Genomic DNA, 10,548 nt, shown 5'->3' on the forward strand with positions numbered 1-10,548 from the left:
AGCCACGGACATCTTCTAAAAACTCCCGCAACTTCTCTCACAGCGCATGAGGGGGTGGGGTTACGGTCTCCTGCTTATCCCCTGATGGGGCCCTTGATACAGCCCTGTGGCCCACCGAGACGGGCAGACAGGGTGCGGACCCCCGACGGGGCATCTGATGGGCTGGCGCCACTAGGCCCACCTCGAATCCTGGGGTAGTAGGGGGCAGCGGAGGGAGGATAGCAGCCCCTCATGGGTCGGGACAGGGAAACACAAAGGCCGCTCCCCGGGGGTCATCTATTGGAAAAGGGAAGGAGACAGCCCCAGGGGCGGCAATAACATCGCGGGAGGTGGACGGGATAGGGACGGGGCAGGGGCAGAGACGAGATTCTGGGCTTCGGGAGCCAAGTAGCTGGACGGTGGTGCCTCCCGATCAGGCTCAAGGATTGAGGGGGTGGGGAGGAGACTCTCAGGGATGCCAGGCACAGGCTCTATGGTGGATTTGGCCACGGCATCAGGTCCACGGCATCAGGAGGTGGACTATCTTCTGTCAGGCCCCCCCCCGGGAATGAAGTTGATTGCTTCACACCAATGAGGGGTGCCCCTGGTGGCTCGGGTCCCGGCCGCGTGGCACTGGCTGTCACCTGAACAGGCTCGGTGGCTGTCAGCGGGGTGCCTTCTGCGGCCGGGTTGATGGAGGAGTCCAGGGGCTCCTCGGAGGTGGGAGCGGAAGCAACGGTTAGGGGGAGGGAGCATGGGGAAAGGGGGGCTGGAGTGAGGTTGCCCAGATCGAGGCCCGCTGGCATAGGGTCATCCTCCCCCTGGGTGACCGGGGTCAGACCCAGGGCCTCGATCTCCTCGTATATGGAGGGGAGATCGCTGTCTGCCACCCCGGAGTTCTCCCTGCTAGCACCCGACGTGACGGTCGCCTCGGGGCTTCATAGAGGCTTCAGATGGTACCAGGGCAGAAGGGGCTCCCTCGGGGGCCTCGGAGGGGAGGGACTCCCGTGGAGGGGAGATACTGCCTTCTGGTGCTGCCACGTCTTCCCCAGCCAGCACCGGTGGATGGAATACACCAGTGGGCAAAGCAGGAGGCTCGGCATCGGTGCCCCCCTTCCTGGTCTTCTGGGGGGCCTCCACATCAGATGGGAGGAGTGGAGCTCGAGCCTTCCGCTTGCCTCGCTTCCCCTGGACTAGTGCCCAGCCCTCCATGGCATCATCCGGGGGCTGGCTAGCAGGGGTCATGTCAGGGGGCAGAGGCGATGGCTCAGGGACTCGGGGGGGTAACGGTGGGGCAGCATGAGGGAGGGAGGATTCCCCCTGGGGCGGGCCCTCTCCCATGCCCGGCGGCGTCCCTGCCACACCCTCCTCCACAGGCCCCACCAAACTGCAAGCAACGGGGGCAGGGCTCTCCCGCTCATCAGGGCATAATGGGGGAGGTGCACCTTGGGCCTGAGCGGGAGTAGTAGTAGACTGGGAAGGAGGAGGGGCGGCTTTGGGGGCTGGGCAGCTGGGGTGCCGGTGATGACAGGGCCGGTGTTCTGCCGGGGCTCGGGGGTCCCGGATGTCCCTCCTTGCTGGGGCCAAGGGGCAGTCCCTCTGGACATGCCCCATCTCCTGGCAGAGGTAGCACCGGGCCTCCCCCGTTGAATAATGCACCCGGTAATGTGCCCCCTGGTAGGGGACCAGGAAGGACCCCTCGAGCGCCTCTCCGTCACACGCCGCCGGCCGCAGTTGAAGCTGCACTTGCCGGTGGAACGAGAGGACGTGGTGGAGGGCGGGGTCTTTGCAGCCCAACAGGAGGGGGCTGATGACAGAGATGGGTTTCCCCAGGGTGGAGAGGGCAGATAACAGGGTGGCATTGGGAAGGAAGGGAGGGACGGAGGTCAGGATCAGGCGGACGCCCAGGTCCTCTAGCGGCTCCAGGGGGACGAACACCACCCCCCATGGCCAGGCCGCTCTCCACCGCCTCCTGGGTGGCGGCCTCCGATGCTAAGAAGAAGACGACTTTGCCATACATTTTGGAGGCCGCCACAATGGCCGTGGGCCCCACCACCCTCGCCAACGCCCACACGTAGGTCTCCACGTGGGGCGAGGTGGGCACCAGGAGGCAACGGACGCCGTGCTTCCTGGTCGTGGTGGGAAAGGGGCCCCGGCCAGTATAGATGGTAGCGGAGGCGGTGGGCAGGAGAGATGACCTAGAGGCAGGCGGGGGGGCTGCCGCCACCTGGGCGTACGCCCTGGGGGCTGGGGAAGGGACACTCGCAGAGCTGGTGGAGGGAACAGCGGGGAGAGTCGCCACGGCCGGTGGTGGGGCCGCGGTAGTGGGGGCAGCCCCTGCCACGGAGGGCCTGGTCTTTTTAGCGGGGCCCTTCCCCTTCTTCTTACCTTGGCCTTTCCCGCCGTCTGGGGGGGACTCCCCCAGAATCTGAGGGGGCGAGGGACGTGGCAGCAGTGGAGGTCACCCCGGTGCCCACCGTTGCTGGCGCCCCAGCGGGGGCGGTGGCAGGTGGTTCGGCAGCGGAGGTAGAGGCTTGGGGGGATGACGGAGGGGCAGGCGGGGGAGGGGTAGCTGGGGCTGCTGGAGGGGCCCCACCCGTCTTGTCCCCCGCCATCGTGAGCAGGGAGGGAAGGGGAGATACCAGAAGGAGGAGGGGAAAGCGGAAGCAGGTCGACCACTCCTCCCCGCTAGGCTGCAGGCAGGGGAAGAGGGCGCCAAAAGGAGTGAGCTGGACGCAGGGACAAAACAGGGGTTAGGGGTCAGTCGCCGACATGGGGTGGAATTCCGGCTCCTCTAGCTGCACTAGGGGTGGGGGTGATACAACAGCATTGGGGGTGCAGTGAAGAGGGTTGAAACTAAAATGGGGAGTGGCACAAGCGCATGGGAGGGGGCATGGACGCACGGAGCAAGGGGCTAAGCGGGCTGGAGTTAGGGCAGGGAAACCAAGGGGCTAGCTTCAGAGGCTGGGGCGGGGCAAACAAACAAAGGCCGCAGAGTGAAATGAGTGGGGCAGGCAAACAAACTGAAGCTAGTAAAGGGGGGGCTGGGGCAAAAGCGGGGGGGAACACCTGCAAAGGGCAAATGGGGCAGGTAGCAAGGGGATAAGCTGTGAGGTGGGCAGTCCGGGGGCAGGGGGGAGGAGACGTGCGCCCACGTGCACTTGCAGAAAGTCTGTTTAGGCTGGCTGCTGCTTCTGGCCCAAAGGGTGGAATCAGGGTGTGGCAAGCCAAGCAAGCAGTTGAGTCCAGAGGCAGGAGCTGAGGCAGATGGTAAACAGCCAGTGGGGGTGGTGGAGGGGGCAGCGGTGGTGGTAGTGGTGGGGGTTGGGGGGGAACACGGATCGGGAGGCAGCTCCATGCCACACCCCCTGTGTTCCTGCAAACACAGTTAAGACCCCCACCACAAGAGCACAGTTCGAAAGTTACTCCGTCTTAAGGCCTCCTCCACGGTGGTCTGCAGAGTCTCTAGGTGCTCCCCCACTGGTAGATAGTCCCCTTCTTCTCCTCCTCGGGGCTTCAGCAGCTCCAGGCAGCAGACTCCGCAGCAGCAGCTCCAGGAACTCCAGGTGGTGGTCCAGGCAGGCAGAAAGGACCCCCTCAGGTGGTGGTGGTGGTGGTGTTCACAGCAGCAACAGCTGGGGCTGGGGTCCTTCACTCCCCCCCTCTGGGGAGCGGGCCAGCAGGCACCCCCAAAGGGGCTGCAGTTGGAGCAGTAGCAGCACCCGAGGGGGGGGGGTCGCAGCAGAGAAGGGGGGTGGTGGTATCTGGCCCAGCCAGGAGGCAGCTGGAGCAGCAACAGTAGCAGGGAAAACCCAGGGCCTAGCAGCAGCCCTCTCCCTCCTTCTCCTTCTCCTTCTCCTTCCAGGCCAGAGGGCTACGGGAGAGTGATCAAAGGAAGAGAGCTTTAGTTTCCAGGTAAAGCAGGTCCCTTATTCCCTGGGGAAGGGAACAGGGAAGGTTGTTTTTTTTTTTTAAACAGAAAAGAATTTTATTGTGTAACACTTGCAAAGAGTTACCAAAGAAAACAAAACAACTATGCAACAAAACAACGCAAACAGAAGGTATAACACAGCAGCTTTCAGGAGGGAGAAGTGTTCAGGCTAGCTTGGGCCCAGAGCGGGGGGGCTTCCTCGACACTCGTGGTCTTCCACCCTCCTGAGTTACCTGGTGGCCTAGAGTTTGGGGCTTCCTCGACACTCGTGGTCTTCCACCCCCTCGAATTACCTAGTGCCACGCCCAGTGTCACTGATTATCCCTCTCCTGAGAGTGCCCAGCAAGATGGGCACGGCTGCGGGGTGGGCGGTTTGGGGGTGGGGGGGGTAGACACCCATGTATTATAGGACCCCTCCTAGATGACAGTAATGATGGTATCCACAGCGGCAACGGCTGGGGCTGGCATCTCTCGCTCTTCCCCTCAATCAAAGGGTCAGACGGAGGGAACCGGACGGGGTCACCGAGCAGAGAACCCCGGACAGCGCCCACCACTCCTCGAAGGCGTCAAGGGAGTCGGTGGACGCCGCCCAGAGAAACTCCGCTCGGATACGTGAATGTACTGAGGATCGGAAAAAGGCCCCACAATTGCAGGACGTTTCATGGGCCAACCTCTTCTCTCTGGTTTTATAAATGGCTGTTTTAGCCAAGGCTAGGAGGAGGTTAACCAGGAGATCCCGCGACTTTGTGGGGCCACGGATGGGGAGTGTATAGATAAAGAGGTGGGGAGAAAAATGAAGCCAGAAGCGCAATAGAATATTTGTGAGGAGCCGAAAAAGGGGCTGCAATCTGGCACACTCTAAATAGATATGCGCCAGGTTTTCCCTCACATTACAAAAAGGGCAAGTATCCGGGATGGAAGTAAACCGTGTCAAAAACACGCCCGTGCTCACAGCTCCGTGAAGGAGCCGCCAACTAATGTCCCCGACGGGCCTCGGGACCAAGGTGGAGTACAGGCTGGCCCACCGAGGTTGCTCACCCTCCAAAGGTAGCAGGAGGTCCCGCCACTTTGTGTCGGGGCGGGACACCAGGGTGTGGGCGTGAAGGGTGTGAAGCATGAGTGTATACAAATATTTCCGTGATGCAAATTGAAAACTGACCGGCTGCAGTTCATGCAGCTGGCTTGCAGTGAAAGGGTGAGGGGTTTGTCGGGATCGGCAGGGTAGGGGCCCAATAGAAAGGTCCGGTGGGCCTGGGGTAGAGGATGGGCGGGGTGCGCCCTCGCGCAAGGCGCGGTTGACATAAGCCCAAGCAGCGGGGGTCAAGGCAGCCCTCACCTCCTGAATTACGCGCCGGGGAGTACAGGGGCTGGAGAGCCCCATGCGCCGAGCGAGCGTCAGGGAATCCAGCCAGTCTCTCCGGTCGTAGTCCAGGAGGTCTCCGACCCTCGTGACTTCCGCCAGGACCAACCTCTGGCGCACCGAGCGGGACTCCGCCACCTGCACACGGAGTTGGGGGTTGTGTAGCAGGGGCTCCATGAGGAGATCTGCTCCCACGTGGCCACCACGGACCTGATCGTGAGAAACAGTTTCCAGGTCCGGAGGAGGTCCTGGTAGAAGACCGGCAGCCCAGAGAGGTCTCGCGGAAAACCTCTCGAACAAAGATAAAAGAGCTGCCGGTCGTATCGGAGCCCGTGGAAGCGGCGCAGGAAGGCGTGCGCCAATATGCTCCACGGCGAACTACCTGCACTGTAAAGGAGCCTCTGCAGGGCCTGGAGGCGGAAAACGCGGACCTGAGTGTACAGACATTTCAGGCCCTGCCCTCCTTCCTTCAGGGGTAAATGAAGAACTCCGACAGGGGCCCAGTGCATTCCTGACCAAAAGAACTCCAGAATCAATCTCCGGAGGTGGGTCAGGAAACCCGGGGCCAGGGCCAGGGTGTTGAGCCGGTACCAGAGCGTGGACAGGACTAGTTGGTTAAGCACCAGAGCTCTCCCTCGGAGGGAGAGACATCGGAGTAGCCTTGTCCATTTCCGGATCCGCTCTATCACCCCGCCCTCTAAATTTTGCCAGTTCTCCGGCGGGGAAGGGTGCGTGGCGGAAAGGTAAACGCCGAGATAGAGCAGAGGACCCGCGCTCCACCGGATGGTCTGAAGCGCGGGTGGGAGGGAGCTTGCCTGCCGCCAGTCCCCCACCGCCAAGCCAGAGCTCTTGACCCAGTTGACTCGGGCGGAGGAGGCTGCCGAATAGATGGCCTGGCATGCCTCCACTCGCGCCAGGTCGCCTGGGTCCTGGACCACGAGAAGTACGTCATCGGCGTACGCCGACAGGACCAGCCGCAGCTCCGGCTCCCACAGCACCAACCCCGTCAACCTCCTGCGGAGGAGACAGAGGAAAGGCTCGATCGCAAGAGCGTACAGCTGGCCCGAGAGGGGGCACCCCTGTCGCACTCCTCGCCCGAAGCTGACCGGTTCGGTCAGGGTCCAGTTGAGCCTAACCAAACACTCCGCGGAGGCGTACAGCACCCGGAGAAAACTCACAAACTGAGGTCCGAATCCAAACACCTGCAGAGTGCTCAGGAGGTACCCATGGTCTACTCTATCGAACGCCTTCTCCTGATCAAGAGACAGGAGGGCGAACGACAGACCGTCTCTCCGCCCGAGTTCCAAAAGGTCTCGGACTAGAAATAGGTTGTCAAAAATGCAGCGACCTGAGACAGTATAGGTCTGGTCTGGGTGGATCACGTCTGCCACCACGGACCCTAGCCGCAGCGAAATTGCTTTCGCTACGATTTTGTAATCCGTGCTAAGGAGTGAGACGGGACGCCAGTTTCGTAAGTCGCGGAGGTCCCCCTTCTTCGGCAGCAAGGCGAGCACCGCTCGCCTGCACGACAGAGGGAGGACCCCGCCCTGCAAAGACTCAGCCCAGACATTGACTAGGTCTGGGCCGAGGATGTCCCAGAACGCGCGGTAAAACTCCACGGTCAGCCCGTCCATGCCCGGAGATTTATTGGTGGGCATGCGGCGGAGGGCTTCCGAGAACTCGGCCAGGGTGAGAGGCAGCTCCAGCCGGTCTCGGTCACCCACGCTGACCGTGGGGAGTTCCTCCCAGAGCACCCTGCAAGCGCCAGGATCGGTCGGATCCGGGGAGAAAAGGCTTGTGTAGAAGTCGCGGGCCCTCCCACACATCTCCTCCGGATCCGTGAGGGGGGTGCCGTCTTCCGCTAGAAGGCAGGTGACGTGTTTCTTGGCCCCCCTCGTTTTCTCCAGGGCATAGAAGTAGCGGGAGCCGCGGTCCATCTCCCGAAGGAGGCGGATGCGGGACCGGACGAAGGCACCTCGGGCCCGGTGTTCCTCGAGGGCCCGAAGCTCCTCCCGCTTCTCCCGGCACGCTCCGCAGAGGGACGGATCCTCGGGGTCGGCGGCCAGGCGCCTCTCCAGCTCCAAGACCTCCCGTTCCAACTGCTCTATCGCCGCCTTTCTCCGTCGGCTGGTGCCCCGAGTGTAGTCGCGGCAGAAGAGCTTGGCGCGTACCTTCCCTAGATCCCACCATCGCCGCATCGAGGGAAAGGCACGCCACTGCTCTCACCAGGCCAGCCAAAACTCCCGGAAGGACGTCACAAAGCTCTCGTCCTCCAACAGGCTATTATTAAAGTGCCAATAGGCCGGCCCCGGTCTCTCTGCACGGAGGGAGACCGTTATAGTAACTAAATGATGGTCGGAAAAAGGGGCCGGCCGAATGGTGGAGGAGTGAGCCTGTGAAAGGTGGAAACGGGATAAGTAAATACGGTCCAACCGAGAGTGGTGTGACCGATGGGCCTCCACCCAGACAAAAGTGAACGTGGAGGTGTCATCTGGGTGATGGTCACGCCAGACGTCCACTAGGGAGTGATATTCAACTATTCCCCGGAGGATGTTCACGGCAGTTGGGCTCGGCTCGGCCCCTGAGCGGTCCTGTTCCTCGAGGGTGGTGTTAAAGTCCCCTCCCAGGACCAGGCACTCGTGCAAATCTAGGGTGCCAAGAAAGTCGGACACCCGCTGGTAAAATTGTGGCCGCTTTGGGCTCATTTGCGGGGCATAGATATTAACAAGGTTGATCACGAGCCCCTCCATACGGACTCGAAGGTGCAGCAGGTGGCCCGGCACGACCTCAGTGACCCCTAGCACCTCGGGTCGTAGGGTGGGGGAGAACAGGGTCGCCACTCCAGCTTGCCAAGTCGCGAAGTGGCTAAAGTAGACCCCGTCCCCCCACTCCAGCCACCACCTGTCCTCGACGGTCGGGTCCGTATGGGTCTCCTGCAGGAAAGCTACAGAGTACCCCCCTTCCCGAAGGTAAGAGAGCACCTGGCACCTGCGGAGAGCCATCCTACAGCCCCTGGTATTTAAGGTTGCAATAATGAAAGGCATCATGCGGAGGGCTGGGGGGGGTGGGGGTTTCTCACTGGCGGGCGTGTTCGTGGCCCCCGGCGGGTTGCGCAGCAACCCGTGACCCATCCCATAGATGAGTAGATCACTTCGGAAGCCGCGGGCCCGCTCGTAGGCCGCAGCGCCGCGCCTGCCTTGCCCTCTGCCCTCCTTTATAAGGGCCCTTGTGGCCTGAAAAATTTGCTCAAAGTCCCCCCAGAGCTGAAGAGCTAGCTGTACCCTATTGCGGGCCCCACGGGTGTGTTCTAAGAACTTCCGTAGTGCATGCCGCAGCTCATGGGGGGGTGGGGTTACGGTTCCCGGGGTATTCCCTGGTGGGACTCTGAATACAGCCTCGTGCTCCGCTAAGGCGGGTAGGCAGGGTGCGGACCACCGACGGGGCGTCTGACAGGCTGGGGTTATTAAATCCATTTCATGCCTTGGGGTGGAAGGGGATGGCGGGGGAAAGATTGCAACTCCTAATGGGTCGCGACTGGAAAGTGCAAAGACTGCTCCCTGGGGGGAATCTGCAAAAGGCGGGAAAAAAACGACCCCAGGGGCGGCAATAGCATTGCAGGAGGGGGAAAACTGGGCGGGGGCAGGGGAGGGGGCAGGGGCAGAGGTAAGGCTCTGGGATTCAGGAGGCAAGCTGCTAAAGGAAGGTGCCTCCCGAGCAGAGTCGAGGGTTAAGGGGTAAGGGAGGGGGCTCCCAGTAATGCTAGGCGCTGGCTCCGTGGTGGTCTTGGCGGCCATGGCATCAGGTGGTGGACCACCTTCTGCAGGGTGCTCGCCCGGGAAGGCAATCAGGGGAAGGGAGCATGGGGAAAGGGGGGCTGGGGTGAGGTTGCCCAGCTCGAGGCCAGCCGGGAGTAGATCATCCTCTCCCTGGGTGACCGGGGTCAAATCTAGGGCCTCAATCTCCGCGTACACGGAGGAGAGGTCAACGCCTGCTACCCCGGGGGCCTCTCCTCTGGGGCCCGCCTCAGCGGTCGCCTCGGGGTTCGCGGGGGGTTCAGATGGTATCCGGGCAGAAGGGGCATCCTCAGGGGTCTCGGAGGGGAGGGTCTCCCGTGGAGGGGGGGTTCTGCCCTCCAAAGCCAGTCTGTCTTCCCCTCCCGACACCAGCGGATGGATCTCACTCGTGGTCGCAGCGGAGGGCTCGATATCAGTGCCTCCCTTCCTGGTCTTCCGGGGGGCTTCCGCGTCGGATGAATGCAGCGGAGCTCGAGCCTTCCGCTTGCCTCGTTTCCCCTGGACTAGATTCCAGCCCTCCATAGCGTCGTCTGGGGGCTGGTTAGCAGGGGTCGTGTCGGGGGGCGGAGGCAATGGTTCAGGGGTTCGGGGGGGTAGCGGTGAGGCAGCATGATGAGGGGGGGGGTTCTCCTTGGGGCGGGCCCTCTCCTATGCCCGATAATATCTTTGTCGCACCCTCCTCCATAGGCTCTGCCGAGGTGGAAATAGCAAGGGTGGGACTCCCTTGCTCGCCCGGGCGTTGTAGGGAAGGAGTCTCCTGGGCCCGGACGGGAGCAGCGATGGAGTGAGTAGGAGGAGGGTTGGTTTCAGGTGCCGGGCAGCCAGGGGCGTCGGCAACAACGGGGCCGATGTCCTACCAGGTCTTGGGTGCCCCTCCCCCCCGGGCCAAAGGGCAGTCTCTGCGGACATGCCCGGCTGAGCGGCAGAGGTAGCACCGGGCCTCTCCGGTGGAGTAAAAGACCCGATAGCGGGCTCCCTGGTAGGGGACTAGGAAGGACCCTTCGAGCGCCTCCCCATCACGCACCCCCGCCGGCGGTAGAAGCTGCACTTGCCGGCGGAAAGAAAGGACGTGACGGAGGGTGGGGTCCTTGCAGCCCAACGGGAGAGGGCTGATGACAGAGGTAAGTTTCACCAGGGCGGAGAGAGCGGGTAACAGGGCAGCACTGGGTAAAAAGGGAGGAACGGAGGTGAGGACGAGGCGAACGCCCAGGTCTTCTAGCGGCTCTAGGGGGACGAACACCCCCCCCACCACCAGGCCCCTCTCCACCGCCTCTTGGGCGGCAGTCTCCGTAGCTAAGAAAAAAACGACCTTCCCATACATCTTGGAGGCCGCCACAATAGCCGTGGGTCCTACCACCTTCGCCAACGCCTGCACGTATGTCTCCACGTGGGGTGAGGTGGGCACCAGGGGGCAACGGACACCGTGCCTCCTGGTCAAGGCGGAAAAAGGGCCCCGGCTGCTGGTGATGGTAGCGGAGGCAGTG

The 10,548-nt window shown here is 62.5% G+C and overlaps 1 long non-coding RNA gene across 1 annotated transcript; it reads right to left on the reverse strand.

The window, feature by feature from the left end:
* Window positions 1–239: 239 nt before the first annotated feature.
* Window positions 240–10,175, reverse strand: LOC122463303. The gene is made up of 3 exons (XR_006286525.1): window positions 10,165–10,175; window positions 8,822–8,823; window positions 240–374 (listed from the first exon to the last, which is right to left on the reverse strand). It is a non-coding gene; the product is annotated as an uncharacterized LOC122463303 (long non-coding RNA).
* Window positions 10,176–10,548: the final 373 nt, after the last annotated feature.

Source organism: Chelonia mydas, chromosome 19, assembly GCF_015237465.2.
Source record: "Chelonia mydas isolate rCheMyd1 chromosome 19, rCheMyd1.pri.v2, whole genome shotgun sequence".
Lineage (NCBI taxonomy): Eukaryota > Metazoa > Chordata > Testudines > Cheloniidae > Chelonia > Chelonia mydas.